This window comes from Grammomys surdaster, unplaced genomic scaffold (assembly GCF_004785775.1).
Source record: "Grammomys surdaster isolate TR1022 unplaced genomic scaffold, NIH_TR_1.0 188, whole genome shotgun sequence".
Taxonomy (NCBI): domain Eukaryota; kingdom Metazoa; phylum Chordata; class Mammalia; order Rodentia; family Muridae; genus Grammomys; species Grammomys surdaster.
The window spans coordinates 3,117,882-3,140,330 of NW_021604633.1; the positions used below are offsets into that span (position 1 = coordinate 3,117,882).

Below are 22,449 nucleotides of genomic sequence, written 5' to 3' on the forward strand. Positions count from 1 at the left end.
GGGTAGGCTGAGCACCACACCCACGGAACTCAAAAGAGGACATCAGATCTGCTGGAGATGGAATCACAGGCTTCTTTAAACTACGGGATATAGGTACCAGGAACAAAACTTGGGTCTCTGCAAGATTAGTATATTCTTTTAACCGCTGTGCCATCTTGCCCGCCAAGATCTAAGTTTTAATTGCAATGCTTTTATTCATCTCTATTAAGTAGCAAGATGTTATGTGACTTGAAGACAAAATTCAAAGTGAATTTAGATTTTATCAGTTTATATTGAGCATGTGAATAACCTCATTTAATACAGAAATTGAGTTAAGTGTGATTATTGTAGTAATTTATAGATATTACTATAAAATTTCTAAGGGAACAAAAGAAGAAATAGTCTGATTATAATTCTTTGCTTTCTTTAATCGTTTAATTCCAAATTCACTGTTCTTTTCACAAATTTATACATAAGCCAAAAAAATCATATTTCTGATGAGCAAGCTGTAATTCTCTCCTTTTTGACCACCTGGCAAATAGGCACCCCACAGCACACTGTCCTTGAGGGTGCTGTGTTCAGTCAGTGGGCACCCATTTGACTCCTACACTCACAGGAAGCCACAGACTTAAGACAGAAGTGATACTGTAACTGTGGGTTATATATTTGAGGATGTTTTCCACCAGCCAGAAACTCCCATTAGAAAGCAGTGGAGCTGACATGCGGTAGTGTCATGAAAATAAGAGCCTTCTGAAGTAGAAGAGCAACCAAACCAGTAGCATTCTGGGATTCAGGCTCCATCCTGGTCTCTCTGCCTCTACCTCTCTCTGCCTCTCTCTGCCTCTCTCTCTCTCTCTGCCTCCCTCCCTCCCTCCCTCCCTCTCTCTCTCTCTGCCTCTCTCTCTGCCTTTTGCCTCCCTGCCCCTGCCCCCTGCCCCCCTGCCCCGCCCCCCCTCCCCGGCCCCGGCCCCGCCTCTGCCTCTGCCTCTGCCTCCCCGCCCCTGCCCTTGCCCTTGCCTCACTGAACCTTTGCAAGAGCAGCCTTAACCTCATTGTCATCTCAGAGTCCCCTCTTCTCTCTTCTACAGCCATTCACTCTAGATTATGACATCACATCTTATTAGGCCATGGAAGGTGCTTACCAGGTTCATGAAATTCACTAGAAGCTTGCAAGAGAATTCTTGAAACTTCCAAGATTCACTAGGCCCTTCCCCAGGGTTATATAGCACTACTCAAATGTCAATCAAGAAAAGGCTCTTCAGAGGAGCTGCCGACATGAAGTGCAGTGATGGACTTCACGAGTCACCATGCATGCCCCTGTAAGTAACCTTGAGAAAGGCATTGGTTCCTTAAGGTGGACTTAGATGGCTTCATTTCCTTAATATGTTTTCATTCCCCATCTGAAGTGAGTAATGTTTCTTTAGTCTTCTCAGGATCAGCAGTGCAGCTTCCTCTGACCAGAACTTCCTGTCTGCTCACCCACCAGGAGTCCCTCCTTCCTGACATCTACAAACTCAAAGGAGCCTCCATCACCTTTCTTTTCTGTCCTTAGATTCTGAATTCCAGCTCCTGGTCTTACACACACACACACACACACACACACACACACGCACGCACGCACGCACGCACGCACGCACGCACGCACGCACGCACCAACGCTCCTTCCACTTGCTTGGGGATAGAGTTCGTTCTTCAGAGAGCACACAGAGACTCCAGGAAGCAAAAAGATGACAAGAGATGAGCATGTTTTCGAAAGTTCACCTTGTAATTCTCAGCAAGAGCTAGCCAATCAAATGCTTGAGGGTTTTTTACTCTTGAGCATTCCACTTACAGCTCGGACCAGCAGTCAAATAAAGGAACTTTGGAATGAAAGTGGTCTGATTAGCTGGTGCTGGAAATAAACACAAAGGTAAACCAATATTTAGATTTCAGGGTAAAGAATTATAGATCTACAGAGCAGAGATTTTAAAGAGTCAGACTGAGTGAAATTTAGAAAAAAATTTTTAAGAAATTCAGATGGTTGTCTTCATACATAAAGAATGAAGTGGCTTATAGCTTGGCAAAGAATCCATAGCTCAGGTGAACGCATACTGAAGAGAAGGACTAATCCTCTGGTGTAAAAGGCAGTATTCAGAGGACCCCAATCACCAGCACAGTTCATTTTGTCATAATGATGCTGTGCTGAGCTGAGCATCACTGAGAGGTGAGCCTGGGCACAGGTGTGTGTACAGGTATGCGCACAGATGGAGTGAAGGTGGCCCCGGTGATCTTACCATCACAGCCTGTCCTCAACACCGCCGCTCAGCAGGGAGGGGACAGCAGCTGCTCTGACACTGCAGGGTGAAGTGTCACAGGGAGCTCTGAGACCATGGCTGTCACTCAAGGACTCATTAGCAATGGAAGGGAGTCAGTGAAGCCTGCTGTGTTGTCATCACGCTGGAGAGGGTTGGCTGCAGCCCAAATTAGCTTGCTTAGGGAGTGTGAATCAAAATGACATGTAATCTGACTGTTAATGAAAATTTCCTCTTGCTTCAGGCTTCAGATTCCATCCAGAGAGCTGTCATTTGGAAGACATGATTCATTCTCTCTCCTCTCTCTCCTCTCTCCTCTCTTCTCTTTTCTCTCTCTCTCTCTCTCTCTCTCTCTCTCTCTCTCTCTCTCTCTCTCTCTCTCCCCTCTCCCTCTCCCCCCTCTCTCTCCCTCTCCCTCTCTCTCTTTCCTTACCTCCCTCCCTCCCATCTCTCATTTTACTTGCATTTCAAGTTGATATCAAATGTAAAAATAAATTTTAACCAGCAGTGCTTGAGCAACTGTTGTGCAATAAATTTTATGGCTGAGTCAGTGGATCGCAAAAATGACAGGCCCCGACAGGAAAGATTTTAGAATAGGAACGGAGTTGTTGCTGCTGTGGATTTGTCCACGAGGAAGGAAAAGCTCCAATCCCAAAGGAACTACGTTTTTGGAAGATTAAAATACATTGCATGAAATTCTCAAAAAATAAATAAATAGAAATGAAATAAAACACATATGCATGGTAAGTGGAAGTCCAGTCCCTGCTGGTAGTGAGACAGCATTTGTTTCTGATCCTGTTATGAAACAAGGAAAGGACCATGCGCTATGACAAGGTGCCCAATGTGTGTGATTACTGTTGACTTCTTACCACAATGTACTCTGCCAAACTGCTTGGTATTGAGTGTGTTTATCTTTTTACTATTAAAGTAGAATTGTGATAAAAACAGGTCAAAGTCTACAGACATAGGAAGAAACTGTATGACTGTCCATCAACAGTCTCTAATTGCTTGAAGCCATCAGGGTAGTTAGTATTTTCAGGAAATTAGAAATAGAACAAAAATATCTCTTTGACAGAGAGTAGGGTCTGCGTTCTACCAGAAGGTCCTGCATTACTGCATTTTGTGTGGAGGGAGAGGTTCCAGAACCCTGTCCATGCTCCACTTCCTTGTGAATATGGTGAAGGTGGAATCTCAGGTTAGGCCAACACATTTCTCTAAGAACTGAAGATATAAAAAGATACTGTTATTATTCTACCCAATATTTAGCAACATAAGTAAAAGTTTTATTAACAGATAGATGATCACCTCTCTAAGAGAAAGTAGACCCAGAGCTCATTTCTGGCTCTTCTGGGAAATCTTAGGAGACCAATTACCTGTTCTTGAGCTTAGTGACTATGTGTCAAACATGCAGCAATGCAATAATCACTTCAGACTCTTTTTCACATGGATTATAAATTAAAACCTGTTCTCTGCATATTGACCAGTTATTGGTCTTTGTATTAATCATCATCTGGTATAAAAAAAAACTTCTCTGACAAGAGTTGAGAGATGCAGTGATCAATGGGTAGTTAATTGCTACAAAGGGCAGTTGATTTTTATATCTAGTTCTCAGAGTAATAATACTCAGTTCTTACTTAGGGCCTATAAGAAGACATCCATAGGGTTCTGGCCCGGGTAACAATCTCAGCTATGAATTCAATCATGTGAAGAGGGCTTTAAATTTAATCATAAAGTATCTGGTTCCTCCTATAACATTCATGACATTGTTGCATCAGTGGCTATATTACATCAGACTAGTCATTATTGTAGCTCTCAGAGTTCAGAGCTACATAAGGTTACTGAATAATTTTCTACCCCAGCAGCATAAACAGAACTTTGTGAGATAGATGGATAGATAGATAGATAGATAGATAGATAGATGTACATATAGATTATGATAGATAAATGGATGATACAGTGATGATGATGATGATGAAGATAGATGATAGAAAGATAGATGAAAAGGAAAGATAGGTAGAAGATGATAGATAGATACATAGATAGATAGATACAGATAGATGATAGATAGGTAGATAGTAGATAGATAATAAAGATAATAGAGAAATAGAAGATAAAAGATAAATAGATGATAGATAGATAGATAGATAGATGAGAGAGAGAGAAATAGATGGATGGATAGATAGGTGATAGATAGATAGATAGATAGATAGATAGATAGATAGAAGATAGATGATAGATTGTAGAGAGATAGAGAGATATAAAGGAAGATAGATAGAATTGTGCCCTTTTACCAATGGCTCAGAAGTCTTTGTGAAGAAGGTGGCAAAAAACACTGTAGGTGCCAGAAATAGTGGACGCTGACCATAGTATCATTTACTAGACATGATATTACTGCTGCACCCCTGAACTCACGGTAGGTGAAAATACGTAAAGAAGGTACAAGATCAAGTTAATGATAGTTCCAACATGGATAGGGAAGGTTTTTATGAAATTCTATATCTAGCTGATGAGCTACGGGCAATCGGTGGCTGATGTGGTAGGACCTGTCAGTTTTCATCTGGGATGTGCACTTGAAAGCTGTTTGTACTCTACACCCCTGTTCATCCAGGCAGCACTAAGTGGACTCAGGGTGTGAGAGAGAGAAAAAGAGAGAGAACATAAAAGTTGGGGGAGGAAGTTATGGAGGATGGGAAAAATTAGATATGGATTTGATCAAATAAATATATATGTATAGAATTCTCAATAAAAAGAAAATATTACCTATGAACTAATATGAATAGTGATGTTATCACATTACTTTTTATGTGCTGGGGCAAGAATAATATCCCAACAAACCCTGTTTCATTTATTTCTCACTAATGTTGCAGACAGTATCTTCAAAATGGAAGCTCACAAAAAAAGCACAACCCCTAAGGAACACCTAGATCTGCAACATTCCACATACATTTCTTAAGCCACATGGGCTGCTGCACAGGAGATTCAGGAGTCCTGTCAAACTCACTTGTAAGCAAACCTGAGCATTCTTTGCTACATATTTATTTATTTATTATTTATTTGTGTGTGTTGGGGATGAGGTGTATGCACATGAATTGCCCAAGAATGCAGAACAGCTTGTGTGGGTCAGTTCTCTCCTTTTGCCTGGAGAGTACTTGGAATTGAACTCATCAATTGGAATTGAACTCATCAAGTACTTGGAATTGAGGTCATCAGGCTTGGTGGAAAGTGCCTTGACTAGCTAAGTCATCTCACTGGTTGTACTCATATTTCATTTGTGGCCCATTTGAGTTTGGAAACAACCAAAAATGAATAGCATAGTATAAGCACCACTGAATCCAATATCCTGATCTTGGCATAGCTACTGAAGTCCACACCCGGTGTTGTTCTCTTGGTGGCCGAGAAGCTGTAGCCCTGACATGACTTCATGCAAATGTAGACTTGTACCTGACCTTGACATCTATGCTCCAGGAGCTGAGCTATGTGCTTATAATCTTCCTAATAGCTCTTCCAAATATCTATGGTAAAACTAACGAAACTGAGAAGAGGGGCGCGGAGAAATTCAATAATATGGTGAAGATGAAAGACACTTGCAGAAAAGCACCTTAGCAAGGTGGCTTTGAATGGATTCTCAGCAGGTATTTTTAGAGAAAAATTTGACTCAGAAAAGTTGAGTTCAGAGGTACAAATTCACATTGTCATATCATACAAAAAGAATAGCTATTCTAATTTTGATTATGGGTGTTGGGTTTGAACACCAGGCTAAAGCAGTGTCTGTCAAGTGTTTTTATTGTAGTGTTACAAATTTTCTTCTCTTCCTGAGATTCTGTACTCTGTGCTAGGGGATAGCCATTGAGAAATGTGGGAAGCACGTGTTTTCACCTAGAGGCAACACAGCTACATAAAGTACTACGGTTTTTCTGCGTCGGGGCAACTACTCTTCCTATTCATTTATGTCTGTGACCAAGGACTTGCAGGTGTTTATCTTGCCCTTCAGGTTGTAATTTTATTTTCCCTTTAGTTGTTTAGCTGTTTATCCAGTTTGACTGCTTGAATGATCTTTCTTTTGTTTCATATCTACCCTTTCTTTGGTCATTCCACATCAAATGAGTTGTTGGTTTTTAGAACATTCTGTTTTCTGGCACTATCATATGTTCCAAGACCTCATTCAATATACCTTGCACCACTGTACCAAACATTTTCCCTTAGAAGCTCTTCCTTCTCTCATTAGAGTATGGTATTAAGAGCCTGTGTACTAGGTGTGCCATTGCTACTCAAAGTTTTCTTGGAACTGACAACGCTTTTAAAGAGACCTATATGTACATACTAACCAGTGTATCTACACAACCTGCCTTTTAACACACTTCATCTGCAATTGTATCAGGCTAAGTATGAGCTCTTTAAGGTATCTCCAAGCTTAATGAATTATTACAGGACTCTCTCCAGCTGACCTGTCTTGCACATCTGTCAGTTCCCACTTGGACAGTGAGAAATTAGGCTTTTCCCCTCTGCCATTCATTTACTTAATTGCTCAGCTCCAGTGAGCAAGGATGACTAGTCAGTTGTCATTCAGGCCCTGGTGGGAAGCTGTGCTGGCAACTAGAATGTTGCTGGAGACTCCCCTCTCATTTCATTCTTTCTATCCCCTGACATTTCCACAGTCAGGGAAGCTAGCAGCTAGCAGCTTTACCCAGACTGTCCCACACATCATTTTTTATGCTTTTGGTGACATTAAGACCCCTTCTTAATAGGATACATTCCTTTTACAGTCCCACGACTTTCCAAATTTGTATTCTGATTTGGATGCAATGAAGCTCTCACTGCATAATATACATCTTTATATCTTGATGACTGCATAATGCCAAAATTCACTATCAACAGATTCACTTAAAACATCTGTGTCTCTCATCCCAGTACCAACCAGGCTGACTCTGCTTAGCTTCTCAGATCACATGAGCTTCAGCACTTCCATGGTAGTGCAACCATGGACAGGACAGCTATATCTTTTAAAATCATAGATTCTTTGCTCTTTGTCCCTTGGTTCTCAAGGTATGGCTGGCTGCTGCTGCTATAATAATTGTTCAAGCTGAAATCCACAATTGCCCCTTTCTGGCATGTTGAAGAATTGTCACCATAGAATGTATAGTTTTTAGAGTTTCCAATATGAATTGGTAAGGTCCTCCAAGATGCTCTTTTTTAGCCACTGCTCAGGTATTCACTGTTTTCACCTTGAACAGTATTTCAAAGCCTAGAGGTCGTCCTCAGGGGAGGAGCCTTAATTTCTACCATCTATGGTCAGTTATGACTAAGGCTGTGGTAATTATGCATGTTCAAACTTTTCTGAACGTAAGTTTTTTAAATCAGTTGAGTAAATGCTAAAAGCACAGCTTTTCCTTAAATGGCACAGCCGCACTGAGAGCTCTGTGAGATCCCACCCAAGCAGCATCTAAGTCAGGAAGTGGGCACCTCACATCCAGAAATCCCTGCAGCTCTCTGTCCTCAGCAGGATTGGAAGGGTTCTGTCTGTCTGTCTTAGTCAGTCTACAAGTTTACACAAATTCTCCTTTTGTCTAATTTCACTCACTAATGGAGAATACCTCTGATGTCTTTTTCTAGATTTGTCACCGTCTCCTCTCCTGAGCTATGTGTTCATGTACTTTATCCATTTTAATTGGCTTGCTGTTTTCTCTCTGTGTTTTGAGACTTTTATAAATATTTTGGCTACAAATCCTGTATAAATTTTTATGTATATCATCTCTTAGATTGTGACTTGATTTTTTTTACAGTATTTTTCACAGAGTGGGAAATTGTGAATTGTAAAAAAAAAAAAGATTCAATTTAACATGTTTTTCATGAACTAAACCATTGTTGATCTTAAATTTACTGTCAAGCTCAAGTTTTCTCTTATGTTTTACTTCATAAATTTTATGGCCCTGAGTTTTCAGATCTACGTTCATGGTAGGATGAATTTGTGAAACAGGTGGAGTCCACAACTAGAATTACATAGAGGGCAGGAGATTTCTCCAGCCCTGTTTGCAGAATTCTCTTCTCTCTAGCACTGGCACTGTTATGACGGTATTTGACCATGTGCATTTCTGAGCTCTCTGTTCTGCACATTGATCAAGGGACTATATTTCTATTGTACTGGCTATACCGTGCTGTGGTGATGACCACAGCTTCATAACAAGTCTCCAAAGTCATGTGGTGTCACTCTTTCAATATATCTGTTCCTCTTTAGTGCAGCGGGAGCTATTCTGAGTACTTAATCATTCTTTGTAAACTTTAGAATTAGTTTTTCATTATTTACAAAATTGCTTGCCAAGATTTCAGTTGGAATTTCATTGACGCTATTGACCAAGTTGGCAAGAACTGACATCTTAACAATACAAGGACTATTTCTTCCAATCCAAGAGCTATTTCTCCATTTATTTAGATATTCTTTGACTTGTTTTCTGTGGTTTATAGTTTTCTCTATATAAGTCCTGCACATAATTGATTTTAGTCAGATCAATGTATGAATTAGGGAATGCCCATTAAACATTAGTTTTTGAAAGAAATCATGAGGATTTGATATGATTTTCTTAAAATAGTTGATAGAACTCACAGAACCACTTAGACAGCTTTGCTCTCTGAGAGAGGGATGGCTATAGTGGAGTCACGTGCTTCAAAGGGTATATACCCAGGCACATCACCTTCACCTGTCTGGGCCATTTGTTTCTTCTGAGAATTTGATCTATTTCATCTGTTATCAAATGCATATTTATAAAATCCTTGTGCTAGTCTGCTGTACTTTAATGTGTATGGAATCCTACTAGACACAACCCATTTTCCTACTATGATCAGTTTGTATTCTGTTTACTCCTTGGTAAGTTTGGCCACGAGTTTCCTTTTTTTTTTTTTCCATTTGATTATTCTTCTCCAAAAATGAGCTTTTACCTCATAATTCCTTCTGTCTTCTTGGTTTCATCATTTTTTAAATTGGATATTTTCTTTATTTACATTTCAAATGTTAACCCCCTTTCCCAGTTTCCCCTCCAGAAAGCCCCTATTCCATCTTCCTTCCCCCTGCTTCTATGAGGGTATTCTCCCACTCACCCATTCCTACCTCCCCACCTTCGCATTCCCCTACACTAGGACATCAGGCTTTCACAGGACCAAAGACCTCTCCTCCCATTGGTACCCGACAAGTCCATCCTCTGCTACGTATATGACTGGAGCCATGGCTCGCTTCGTGTGTACTCCTTGGTTAGTGGTTTAGTCCCTGGGAGCTCTGGGGTGTCTGATTGGTTGATATTGTTGTTCTTCCTATGGGGTTGCAAACCTCTTCAGCTCCTTCAGTCTTTCTTCTGCATAATAGTTCTAGCTTTAATTTCTCTGTGTTGCACAGCTTCCTCAGATGCAAACTAAGATTCTCTTTTGATGTTTTTCTTTTCTAATACATGCATTTGGTTCCATAAGATATGTATAAATATGCATACTCTTTCATCTTTCCTTTCTTTCATTCTTTCTCTTAGTAAGCATTTTATTTGTTTGTTGTAGTGAGTATTAGAAAAAACAGTAATATAGTGATGAATTCCCTCATGTTTTATTTTCTGGAGTTGTATTCTCACTTGTTATTTCTTTTTCTTTCTTTTGTGAACTAATGAGTTTGATTGGTCTAGCCTACAGTAACATGCGGAAGACATTGATTTACAAGACTATGTGGCAACAGTGACTACATCACTGAAGACACTGTCTCTCCCTCCCCCATCAATGCTCTTCTATTGCCTCTGCTCCAATTCCTGCTTGAATTCTTGGCTTGCCTTCTTATGATAGACTGTACACTGGAAAAGGAAGCATAAATAACCATTCCTTCCCCTAAGCTGCTTTTTGTCATAGTGTTTTATTTCAGCAACAAAATGCAAACAAGAATATCTACCATCTCCTTTAATATTCTTAAAATATACATTGTGAGGATTCTCAAATCTCCCCTGTGATTTCCAGTTCAGTCTTTGCTGAACAATGAGGTTCAGGGCATAGTTCTCAGGCTTCCTCCCTGCCAGGACCCGAGAGATAGTTGAAGGTCTGAGGTTTGGAATTGTTGTGCTCTCCTAGAAGTTCCTGGAGACTTAGAGGTCAGCTTGCTATGTTTAGTCTCCAGCAAGTCCTCACAGTTGCAGTGTGGTGTCCCAATGCCTTGTAGCTTCCACAAGTCCTGGCATCAACAAACTACCTGTAGCTAGAAATTCCCTGGAGTGTCCTTTCTATCTGGATTCCAGGGCCACTCTTTGCTCCTTGACTTCATTTTCCTCATACTTGCAAAATGACATCATTAATGTCTCAACATTTTTCTTCTTATTATGAAGAAAGCGCTGACCTCAGAGCTCATTCTATGTTGGCACTAGCTCTGCCTATATTTGTAAATAGGCTTTACACTAATAAAGCAGTATGACATAATTTTATTATAGTCTGCCTTACATTAAAACCAAACACACAAACATGAAACTTTACTTAGCTACACATGGCTGTATAATCTGCCTTTTTATGAGTTCTCTTTTACCAAGTATCTTTACTGCTTACTTACACAATGCAATACATTAATCATCAAAATTATTATACAATTATTAAGTTAACCACCAAAACAATAATTCACATTTAACTATTAAAATTTAGTGCTGAACTCATGAGTACCTGTCCAATGGGATATAGCAGAGCTGTATTCCTAGCTTTGTCAATGGTGAGCTACTTCTTAGACAATGAGCTTTATTTTAAAATTGGAGTATAGCCTTCTTTTCTTTCTCTTTTTTTTGTATTAAGGTTGTTACTTAAACCCTCCAGTAAGTTATTGAACAGAAGACATGACTAGAGATAGCCTTACTCCCAGTTACTAAAAGCAAACGCTCAGGTTTGACATATGTTACACCCATGTAGCTATGAGACTAAAAGTTTCTGTCTGTCATAGAAGTTGCCCTGCATACCCAGCTCCCTCTTCTGCCTCTAGAGGGCGTGAGGTGGAAAAATCACTGTTCGCTTGATGGGCTTCTTCACTGGTCATAGACATCATTTCAGCTGTTATCATCTGGTCATGTCCTGTCACTTGATCTGTTGATTTGTTTGCAATTACTGCATATATGTCCATGAGGAACAGTGCCTCTAGCCTGCTATGTGTTCCTTCTTCCACGTACTGTCTATCTTCCTGTACCTGGGCTCATGGAGCGGCCAGGGATGTACTCCTTGGGTGCAATGGTTGTTTCTATTGTCTCTGATTCAATGAACACTGATGCTTTGTGTGTACGTCCTCAGAGAACATTTTTGCATGTGCTTTTGATTTATGGAGTATAGTCTTATAGCACTCTGGCTAGAAATGTGGATAGAAGTAATTCAATTTCTTTGATAACTAGCAACCAATAAGGATTTTTTTTTGAAAGTGAATTTTCATAGAACATTTTTAAATGTCAGTTTTACTCAAGGTATCTAGTTAAAACACTGCTCAAAATATCCCTTAACCCTTTATCTGCTTTTATAACATAATTTGCTATCATTTCCCCCATTTCCTAACATGGCTAATTTGTATTTTTTTCTCAGTTGTTTGTTTATTTAATCAGTCTGGCTGACTACGCAGTGGAGTTGATCTTAGATAGTCAACGTATTTTCATAGCTCTATGCTGCTGTTTTCTGTTCCGCTGCTGCAACCCAGATCATCTCCTTTCTTCTGTGTGCTACTGGGTTTGTTTGATTTCTGGGTTGAGAATTTAGGGATAGGGCATGGGTATCCTTATGTACCATGTTTCTTGTAAGAGATCTTCCTAAAAATAACCATTCAGGGATGCAAAAAGATTCTAAAACACAGAGAAATAGAAGTTTATTGTGAGACAGTGTCTCCTAAAAAATGTCAGAAGATTCACCCATGTAGTCTCAACAACATGGCTGCCTAAGCACATTCTGAGCAAGAACAACACCCATAGATACAATAACACAAAGAGGGACCACTCATGAGACCTTAATTGTAGACAAAGAACTACAGGCAACTATGGAATGGTGAAAGAGATAAAATACAGTCTCCCCCAGGGATGAGGACCCTAATTATTTATCAGTAGTTATTAGTGGTCATTCCTAAAATATCTTATATCTGTACAAGTAACAGTATACAGTCTGACCAAGCTGTGTAAGAGAAAAGGAAAGGAATTACATGGATAAGGTTGGAAGGAGGAAAGGAAATGATGTAATTACATTAAAATTCAATGAAAAATTTAAAATGTATGTTTTAAACCCACATACTGTTAGCAATGTCCTTCTAACTTCTGAGTCAGCAATCTTAAGAGGATGGCATAGTTTAGTTTCATTTTTTTATAATTCAAAATATTTTCCACTATTTTCTTTGAGAATTTTGTTGACACAGGTCATTTTGCAGTCTGTTATTTCCAAGTTTTAGAGTGAAAATATATCATTCTGTTATCATTCTCAATAATATTTGAATCAAATATTCTCAGATAATATGGTATAAAGAATTTCACCATTATAATAAAGGAGTTGCAGGTTATATTTGTTTTTGTTTTATTTTTTTTCTTGGTTCTTTGTAAATTTCACCTCATGCACCCCAATCCCACTCATCTCCCCCTCTCTTCAAACCTGCCCTCCAAATTTGCAAGCTCCCTGCAGCAACAACAAGAAAAGCTTATTTTAGAATTTGTAGTGTTCCCACAGTATACCCTTTTGTCCATACTTATTTGATTTGCAGATGTTTACTTCAATGGCTCCTTGGTCAGACATGGGGCCTCTGGCTTCTGTCACTCTATCAATACTAAAACTTCACTAGTGTATCCTCTTAGATGTCCTGTTGTTGCCCTGTGTCATGGAGATCCTGTCATTTTGGATCTGAAGGACTAGACCTTTCATTCTCATTTGTAGTTCATTGATAGGGTAGATGTTGGGGTAGGCAAACTCAGAGCCCTGGATCTGGGCCTGAGAAGTACCTGGGCTGCTCATCCAGCCAGCTGTCCAGCTTTTATACCCTAGAGGAAGCTCATCTGCAGTTCCAAGGTGGGCCAGACCTACCCTGCTGCTCAGGTGAAGTACAGGAACCACTCTATCAAATGAGAGCTGGTCAGCAACATGACCAGTTTTACCACTCTCACAACACTAGTGCCAGCTCTCCTGCCTGCTGTAGGTGGCAAAAGGTAAGGTGAGTGACGGCATCTCTCCCTCATCCATGTCACAACAAAGCAGACAAGGGGCTGGTCTGCCTCTTATACACTCATGCCCATGGGTCCAGCTCACCTGCAACCCTGACATCCGGGGTCAGCTTTCCTCCACTCACCAGGAGAGGGGAAGGACCTACTCTCCTAAGTGCTGTAGCAGGTGAGGGGCAGGGCCAGCTTTCCCACTCTAATGACCTTGGGGCCAGATCTCCTGCCTACTGTAGGTGGCAAGGGGTGAGGGGATGACATCTTGCATAGTAGACAAGTGACAGGGACAGCTCACCTATAGGGCTAGCTTGCCTGTACCTCTCATCTCACCACCAGGATCAGCTCTACGGTGCTGCCCAATCAAGGTACAGGGCTTATTGTCCCAAGTGATGGAGCCAATGAGGGATAGAGACTCCTCTCCTGATTTCATGCCTCCAGAGACAGCTCTCTCAGGATGCCCAGGTAAGAGTTAGGGTCACACAGCCCTGAGATATCAATATGATTTGTGGAACACAGACTAGACCAGGGACTTCTGTTTGGCCTTGTTGCTGCAGGGCCCTGGACACAGATAGGACCTCTGGTGGCAGCACAGCTCATGACCCCACAATGGTCCCAGGTGGCATCACCAGTTACTAACATTGGGCTATTCCTCACTACCCTCAAGACTCCAATTCTGCCTCTCTGAATTGTGCCCAAATTCTTCTGAGTGTCTGGTCTCAGGAGTGCTATGCCCCACTCATGCATTATGGCAGCATGTGGGGGTTATTTTTCTCATGGTATGACCCCAAGGCCTGCACAATACCAGACTGGTGGTCATCTTAGGCTAGCTCCCTATCGGGGATCCATGGCAATGATTTGGTGTTTGTTTCCAGATCAACCCAACTCACTTGAGTACCCCTTTGCAATCGTTGTCTGTCTTGGGCTCACTCCCACCTGGGACCCGTAGCCACAGGAAGTGTTTTCCTAGTCTTTGGCTTGTTTCCAGTTCTGAGAGCCCATCTGAGCCTGCCTGTTACCAGACTGGTGTTCATCTCAGGTTTGCTTTTTTCCAGGAAGTGTTAGGCTATTAATCATTCAGATGACCATAGGTCAGAATACTCATCATAGACATAGCCTCTCTTCTTTCTGCCACCTATTAGCACACATGTGACTCAGCAGCCACACAAACAATGCCTCTAGAGGCAATATATTTGTTTCTTAAGTAATTTCTATGAATTCTTTGAAAATGTCATCCAGTGTCTTAATACAATCTTCTTACAACTCCTCCCATATCTGCTTTGTCTTTCTTACTCACTCAACTCCATTGGACTGAGCATGGGGTCCCCAATGGAGGAGTTAGAGAAGGGACTGAAGGGACTGCTCAAGAGATTTGCAACCCCATAGGAAGAACAATAATGTCAACCAATCAGAGTCCCCAGAGCTTGCAGGGACTAAATCGTCAACCAAGGAGTACATATGGAGGGACCCATGGCTCCAGCTGCAAATGTAGCAGAGGATGGCCTCAATGGGAGGAGAAGCCCTTGGTCCTGTGTAGGAGAATGTAAGGGCAGGTAGGTGGGAGTGGGTGGGTGGGGGGACACCCTCACAGAAGCAGGGGGAGGGGGATGGGATAGGAGGTTTCCAGGGAGAAACCGGGAAAGGGAACAACATTTGAAATGTAAAATTTTTAAAAATCCAATAAAGAAAAAAAAAACAGGTTCTTTTTTCTAAAGAGTTTTACTTCTGTCTACTTTTACAGCTCAAGAAACAACGCAAGCTGAGTGGGATAACACAACTCTACAATTGCAGCACTTGGGATGTGGAGGCAGAAAAAGGACTTACAGGCCATTATTGGCTGAGTAGTGAGTCTGAAGCAATTGGGGCATATATGACCATTTCTCAATCAGCAGAAGTAAATAAAAAGAAGAAAATAGGGGCCGGAGAAATAGCTCAGTGGTTAAGAGAACTGACTACTCTTCCAGAGGTCCTGAGTTCAATTCCCAGTGATCACATGATGGCTCACCAACACCTGTAATGGGATCTAATTCCCTTTTCTGGTATGTCTGAAGAGAGTGACAGTGTATTCATATACATGAATGAATGAAACTGAGAGAGAGAGAAAGAGAGAGGGAGAGAGAGAGAGAGAGAGAGAGAGAGAGAGAGAGAGAGAGAGAATAAGAGAGGAAGGAAGAAAGATGAGAAGGGAGGGTGACAAAGAAGAAAGAAGGAAAGAATTTAGTTTAGAAATATCCCATATTCACAATAACAATCATGGTTATCTCACCTTAATTGATAGAGTTGTTTGAATCATCTATGACTGTACTGATTTATTGAATGACTGTACTGAGTTGCCAAGTATAGGTGCTGACTATATGTACAGATTTAACTGCCTCAACTTATTCACCGTATGTGCATGCTCACAAGCATAGCCTGTGTGGTAGTTTCAATAAGTATGCCCCCCCCACACTTTCTAGAGGAAGTGTGTCACTGTGGGCGAAGGCTTTAAGGTCTCATAGGTTCAAGTTACTCCTAATGTGACACAATCTCCTTCTGCTGCCTGCAGAGAAAGATGTAAAACTCTCAGCTGCTCCAACATCATGGTTACCTGCACTTGGCCATGCTTCCTGCCATGATGATTATGGAATAAACTTTTGACCTATAAGTCATCCTCAATTAAATGTTTTTCTTTATAAGAGTTGCCATGGTCATGATGTCTCTTCACAACAATAAGACCTTAATTAAAACACCATGTCTTATTTTATATTCCATAGCACTGAGATAATGGTTTGCTCTGGAAATGACTTGGTCAGGTACAGAATGCTGACTTTTTTTATCTGACATTGTGATTAGGTTGTACCTAGTCCCACGAAGTCTGTGTTAGCCTGTTTGTATGTGTGTACTATGGTGTTTTCTTGTATGCAGCATGCACCCCAGCCTTCTTGTTATCCCAGCTCATAACCTCTACCTGAAGCTAAGGTCTTTAATCGCACTGCATGAATCTCACAGTTGACTTGGTTGTTTGAAGTGGGCCACACCGTTATTATCTCTAGCTCTTCCACCTATTTTCTCTTTCTATTATCGGTCTGTAAAAAAGCATTACAATTCAATTTTCACTTGGTTGAATATTAACGACTATTATTATTTCCTTTAAATCTAAGACTCCTTCTTACAATTACGTGTGTGTGTGTGTGTATGTGTGTGTGCGTGCGTGCGTGCGTGTGTGTGTGTAGGTCAGAGGACAACATGGAGCTAATATATATTTTTATTGAGAGATTTCTAGTTTCATTGTATTGGTAGTCAGAAAAGCTGCTCAACAAAATTTGAATGCATTATAATTGGTGAGGATTTCTTATGTGGATTATGTCATGTATTATGTCCTGTATGTTAGTGAAAAATATGTATGTTCTGGATTATTGAAAGAAGTTTTCTCTCAGGTCCATTTTCTCCTCACTTCCATTGATACTTCCCCTTCTTATTGGCCTTCTTGTCTGAATAACTTGCCTCAAAATGGTGTTCTGGATGAAGTAATGTATTATTGTTTGGAAATTAATCTCATCTTCACATTCATTAATATTTTCTTTATATACTTGCTTGGGCACATATATGATAAAATTGCTTCTTGCAGAAATGGCATTATGAAATATACTCCCTTATCTCTTTATTACTTTTTAAATCATTCCATCTCATTTAAGTACAACTGTTCATGTTACTTTTGATTCTGTTTGCATGAATATGTTATGTCTTTAGGACTTTGTACTGCAGAGTTCTTGTCCTATGGCTCAGGCACAGACTCAAGCATCAGAGACTAGAAAAATCATGGCAATAGGACTTCATTGAAATTGTTCTTGTCAGGATTCTGAGGTCTGAGATGCAATACATTCTACGGACAGTGCATGAAATGTATGCACTTGAAGGAGTAATTAGCATGTCACCTCCACCGCACAGAAGTCTGCTACTGAGACCTACAGTTCCATATTCAATTAAAATGTGATTCAAATCATAGTCAGAGCTTTAGTAAGACATTCCTCTAAGTAAAGTGCTTCATTTCCACCTTCCTACAATAATTTTTTCAGAATATGCCTTATATGTTTTGCCTCTGTTGTTTAACACAAGATGTCTAGAAATGGCTACAGTATTTAACATTGTCTCATGCAACCACTTATGATTCTGTTGATGGGACTGGCCATTGCTAAATAAAAAGATTAATCACAATTTTTATGTACCAAAATGAGCTAGAAGCAAGGTAGTTGTTTCATACAAGAGAATTGTGATTTGAAAAGTAGCCATGAGATGGATAAAGAAATGGACAGATAACTAGACTGGTGTTCATGGCAGTATTCTTTAAGATTCTTTCTTCATTCTCTTTACAAATGAAAATACATCCTTGACTTTTGCAAAACCTTCAACAGCAATGCAATCATTTCAGAAGTCCATCCAATGCAGATGTGGTTTGGGAGAAGAATCCCTGAGGAGTTTGTGTGCATGGATTTTGATATGCTAATAGTTCTGTGGGAAAGCATTTTCAATATTCTCTCATAAAGAGGCAATCTCAACATTCAAACAGCCAATATGCAAGGTGATTGCCCTGGGATGGAAAACCAGGTGATTTAAAGAATAATTTGACCCTTAAAATCCCTGCTGTAGAAAGCTCAAATTATTGAGATTGGCTGTCATGGAAACCAGGATCAATTCAGACAAAGCTATCACTGACACAAAAAGTCCTCCTACTGTAGCCAGGACATGCCCTCTGCAGGCCATGCAGGCAGCACACCATAAGCCAGGCACTGCCTATTACTCATGTGTGGCTTCCATATTTAAAGGCAAAGCTGAAGACACAGAAACAAGTGCTTTCTGGCTTCTGCTGTTCCTGCTGCTCTCATTCATGTCCCGAGACTAGACTAAGAATTTACCACATCTGGTATCAAATTCTCTTTGTAGGCCACTGTTCTATTGGATTGTGCTTTTATAAATGAAAGGTGTGTACGTAAGGCATGGAAGAAGAGAGTTTGTTTCATTTCAATTCAAATGCCATTAAGTAGAAGCATAGTAAATGAAGTGGAGAGAGAGCGGGGGAGAGAGAGGGAGACAGAGAGAGGGGGAGAGAGAGAGAGAGAGAGAGAGAGAGAGAGAGAGAGAGAGAGAGGGAGAGAGAGAGAGAGAGAGAGAGAGAGAGAGAGAGAGAGAGAGAGAGAGAGCTAGTGAGAATGGTTGTGGTGACCAACTCTCCCAGTGCTCCTCTTCTCCCATGTAATGTTTTCTCAAGCATCCAACTTTGCCAGCCTCCAGATTACAGCCCTATAACTTGCCTGCCTGAGCTTTCAGACTCCACTGGAGCACATAACATTTTACTAGGATGCTGTTAAATGACACCAGGGGGGATTAAATTTTACACTTTTGTTTGTTTTAAAGATTCTCTAAGGGACTAATTAGGAGAACTTTGGGGTTATTTTTATGCTCTTCCAAAAATCATATACATATTCTCCAGTGGACCCTGCAGTGTGGACTCTGTGAACTCTATACTTTCAATTTCAAATAAATAACAGTCTGAAAATGAGCATAATGGTTTCAGATATTAATATATACAAATAAATTTTAAGGCTATGTGAATAATGTCGATAAAAGGTTTCACTGAAATTTTCATGAATAAGGTAAGTCACGGCTGACTAGATGATGGCTTCTGCATGTGACTAGATCTCTTCCCATCTCCACACAGACAGGGGTTCAAATTGAAAGGGGAAAATTTATTGACATCCCTGAGGTTTTTCTAGAATTTATTGTGTATCTGCTGCAAATATTTTAAGAGATTCAAAGAGGTTTAATTTTACATCTATAAAAGATGACTGTGAAAATTTGATTCACTAAAATGGCGTCATGTGAGTGGCGGGTGTAGATAATAAAACTAGGTCAACATTATGTATTTTAAGCTAGTATTAAGTGACATTATATTTCCTGGAGCTTAAAAACTAATGACTGTATGCTTATGCACTTCTTATTTTTTGACGAAAGCAAGTAGATTATCTGAAAATTGGGCCACTTTCATGAATCCAAGATCTTTGTACTTGACATGATGTGAATCTTTGGGGAGGGGCCACCTTTTCTATATAGAGGATGTTTGTGGCTTTCATGTCATAACTTCAATGAGGTTTCCATGGTAGATATGAGCAGACTCTTAATCATCTCCACTATATAGAAATAAAATGCAATTTTCTACAATATTTTCCCTGCTTCCTGATAAAATGGATCCTGCCTGTGACATGTAACATGTTCTTATCCAAATACTTCTTTGCTCTACACAGTGGCTCTGTCCAGACCCTTGAAGAGACCCTCCATCTTTTGGAACAGTAAAAGCCTTCCTTCATTCTGGATTCCCTTTCTTTACAGGTTCTGTCTTTTCTGTTTTTCTGGCCTCAAAGCCAGAGAAAGGCATAGGCTTTCCACAACAGGGTATGTTATGGGAGCCACAACTTGGACATGGACTTATCCTAACCTTGACGATAACTCTATATTCAATACTTACCATTTTAATTTACCTTGGAATTTAGTTCATGATTATATGCTGATGTCAGTCTCTTGGACATGATGAAAGTATACTGACCATGCAGACGCTAGTCCAGAGGATGTTTAGTGAGAATCACTTAGGAGACGCCTGCACTGCCTTCCCAGCTCTTATGCAAATACCTAGTCCTTACTGAATGCCAAGCTATCTTCTGAATGGAACGATGGACTCTAGCTCTGCCCATGTATCATGAGTCAATTCTATCTAGCAAGAACTCTTCATGTTCTTAGTACATGTTCTTCATGTTCATAGGACAGGTTGAGAAAGTGGCACATTAGGAGCCAATATTCCTTAATTTCTATAGAAGAGAAGGAACATCTGGTGGAGATGATGAACAAAGGAATCAGCCCCATTAGCATCCCTCTGATGCTCTCTCTTTGCAGGACTCAGTATTCAGTATTCACATAGTGTAGGAGTGGAAGAAGAGCTCAGGCATGAATATTCCAACTCCTGAGGAATTGTCAGTTCCTGGGTCTTTGCCTGCCACACAACCTCTGCTTTTGAGGCACAGGGGCCCCGGATGAGCAGGCTCTGTGGTAGAGGGAAGAGTGTATATTATGGGAAGGGGCAGTACTACAATCTTAGAAAGTCCACATGGCCTAAGTAAGAGCTAGCTGTGTCTTTCAATTCCACTTCAAAATACACCGGAAATCTTGATATCCATCCTTTTCATTTTTGTATTTACCCTCCCTTTGACTGTGAATTTAACAGTGACTTCTGTCTGCAGTGAAGAATCCAGTCTCAGGGAAATGAGCATATTAGGTTCTTGACCTACTTAACTCAACTCTGACTCCCTGACCCATTCCAGATTGCATATTCTGAACTAAATTTCTGATTAGGACAATCTCATCTAGACCAAGTAGGAAAAGAATTAATGGAGAAAACTAATCTTACATCTTGGTCTTAATATTTAAAATTAATGAACAAATACAAGTTTTAAATATTCATGACACACAGTATGAGCTTTGAAAAGTTGTACACAGCATGGAAGAGTTGAGTGGAGCCATTCCATCACCTAATTTTATGGCAGACTATGAAAGGATTCTCTGATAGCAAGTGTCAAGAACATGACTCTTTGCTGTTCACTGGTGTAATATAGTTTACCATATCTCTCTGGATCTAAGTCTTCCCATGTAAGTGAAGGTCTATGTTATTTATTCAACATCTTCCTCAAGTTCTTCCCCCTTCAACACCAGCAATCAACTGTCCTACTCTGTTTCCATGAACTTGTATTTCTTAGATTCTACATGTGACTGAAGAACAGTTTCTGTCCTTCAGTGCCTGGCTTATTTCTCTTGATATAGTATCTTTCAGACTGCTACATGCTGTTGTATAAAAAAAATCATTTTTTTCTAAGGTTCGATCATGCTCCATCATCAGCACTCTATAGTTTCCATGGGCACTCAGGCTGAGTCCATGAAGGGCTGCAATGAACAATGGTCTGTGAATGTCAGTTGCTCACACTCGTTTATTTCCTTACATCAAGAAACTCAATGGATACCTCCATTATCTGGCAGCTTTTTTTTTCAGTTTTTGAAAAATCTTCATACTGTTTCCATATAATAAAGTTATTTGCATTTTCCCATGTGTTCAGGTTCCCTTTTGAACACATTGTCACCAACACTTGTTAAATCCTGTCATTCTGAAGATAATTATTAAGACAGTTGTGGAGGAATATAGCCCTACAAATTTAACTTGCAGTTGCCTCAGAATTATTTATGTTGAACATTTTTCTCTGTAGATGTTGGTCATTTATATATACCCTTGAAATGTTTCCATTTAAGCCATCTATGGTTTGAAGTCAGGATTAATTTCCTGATCCTCATTAGCTTATGTGACTTCCTGTCTCAGTGTTTCTACTGCTGGGACAAAATATCATGACCAAAAAGTGAGTTAGGAGCGAGTTTATTTGGCTTAAAGTTCCACAGCACTATTCATTATTGACGAAAGTCAGTATAGGAACTCAAACAGGCTAAGATCCTGGAGTCATGAGCTGATGCAGAGGCAATGGAGGGCTGTTGCTTATTGGCTTGCTTCCCATGGTTTGCTCAGCCTGCTTTCTCATAGAACCTAGGACCACCAACCCAGGCATGGTACTACCCACAATGAGCTGGACCTTCCTCTATTGGTCACTAATTGAGAAAATGCCTTACAGCTGGATCTCATTTTTTCAACTTTCTCTCTGATGACTCTAGCTTGTGTCATGTTGATACACAAAACAGACCAGTATATTCACTTATATATCCTTTACTAACTACTTCCATCACATGTAGTTTGCAAATAGCTTTGCCAATTTGAACATTTATTACCTTTTCTACAAATATTTCTGATATGATTTTGACAATGTGATTTGAATTGTGCCCTCTTCTAGTTCACAGTGCAAGGTTCTCTTGATTCATTTTTAAAATATATGTAGATAAATTGGTGGATGGATAGATATATGATAGATAGATAGATAGATAGATAGATAGATAGATAGATAGAT

The 22,449-nt window shown here is 40.1% G+C and overlaps 1 non-coding gene across 1 annotated transcript; it reads right to left on the reverse strand.

Moving 5' to 3' along the window:
• Window positions 1-14,483: 14,483 nt before the first annotated feature.
• Window positions 14,484-14,615, reverse strand: LOC114622488. The gene has a single exon (XR_003711612.1). It is a non-coding gene; the product is annotated as a small nucleolar RNA SNORA17 (small nucleolar RNA).
• Between the last annotated feature and the right edge of the window lie 7,834 nt (window positions 14,616-22,449).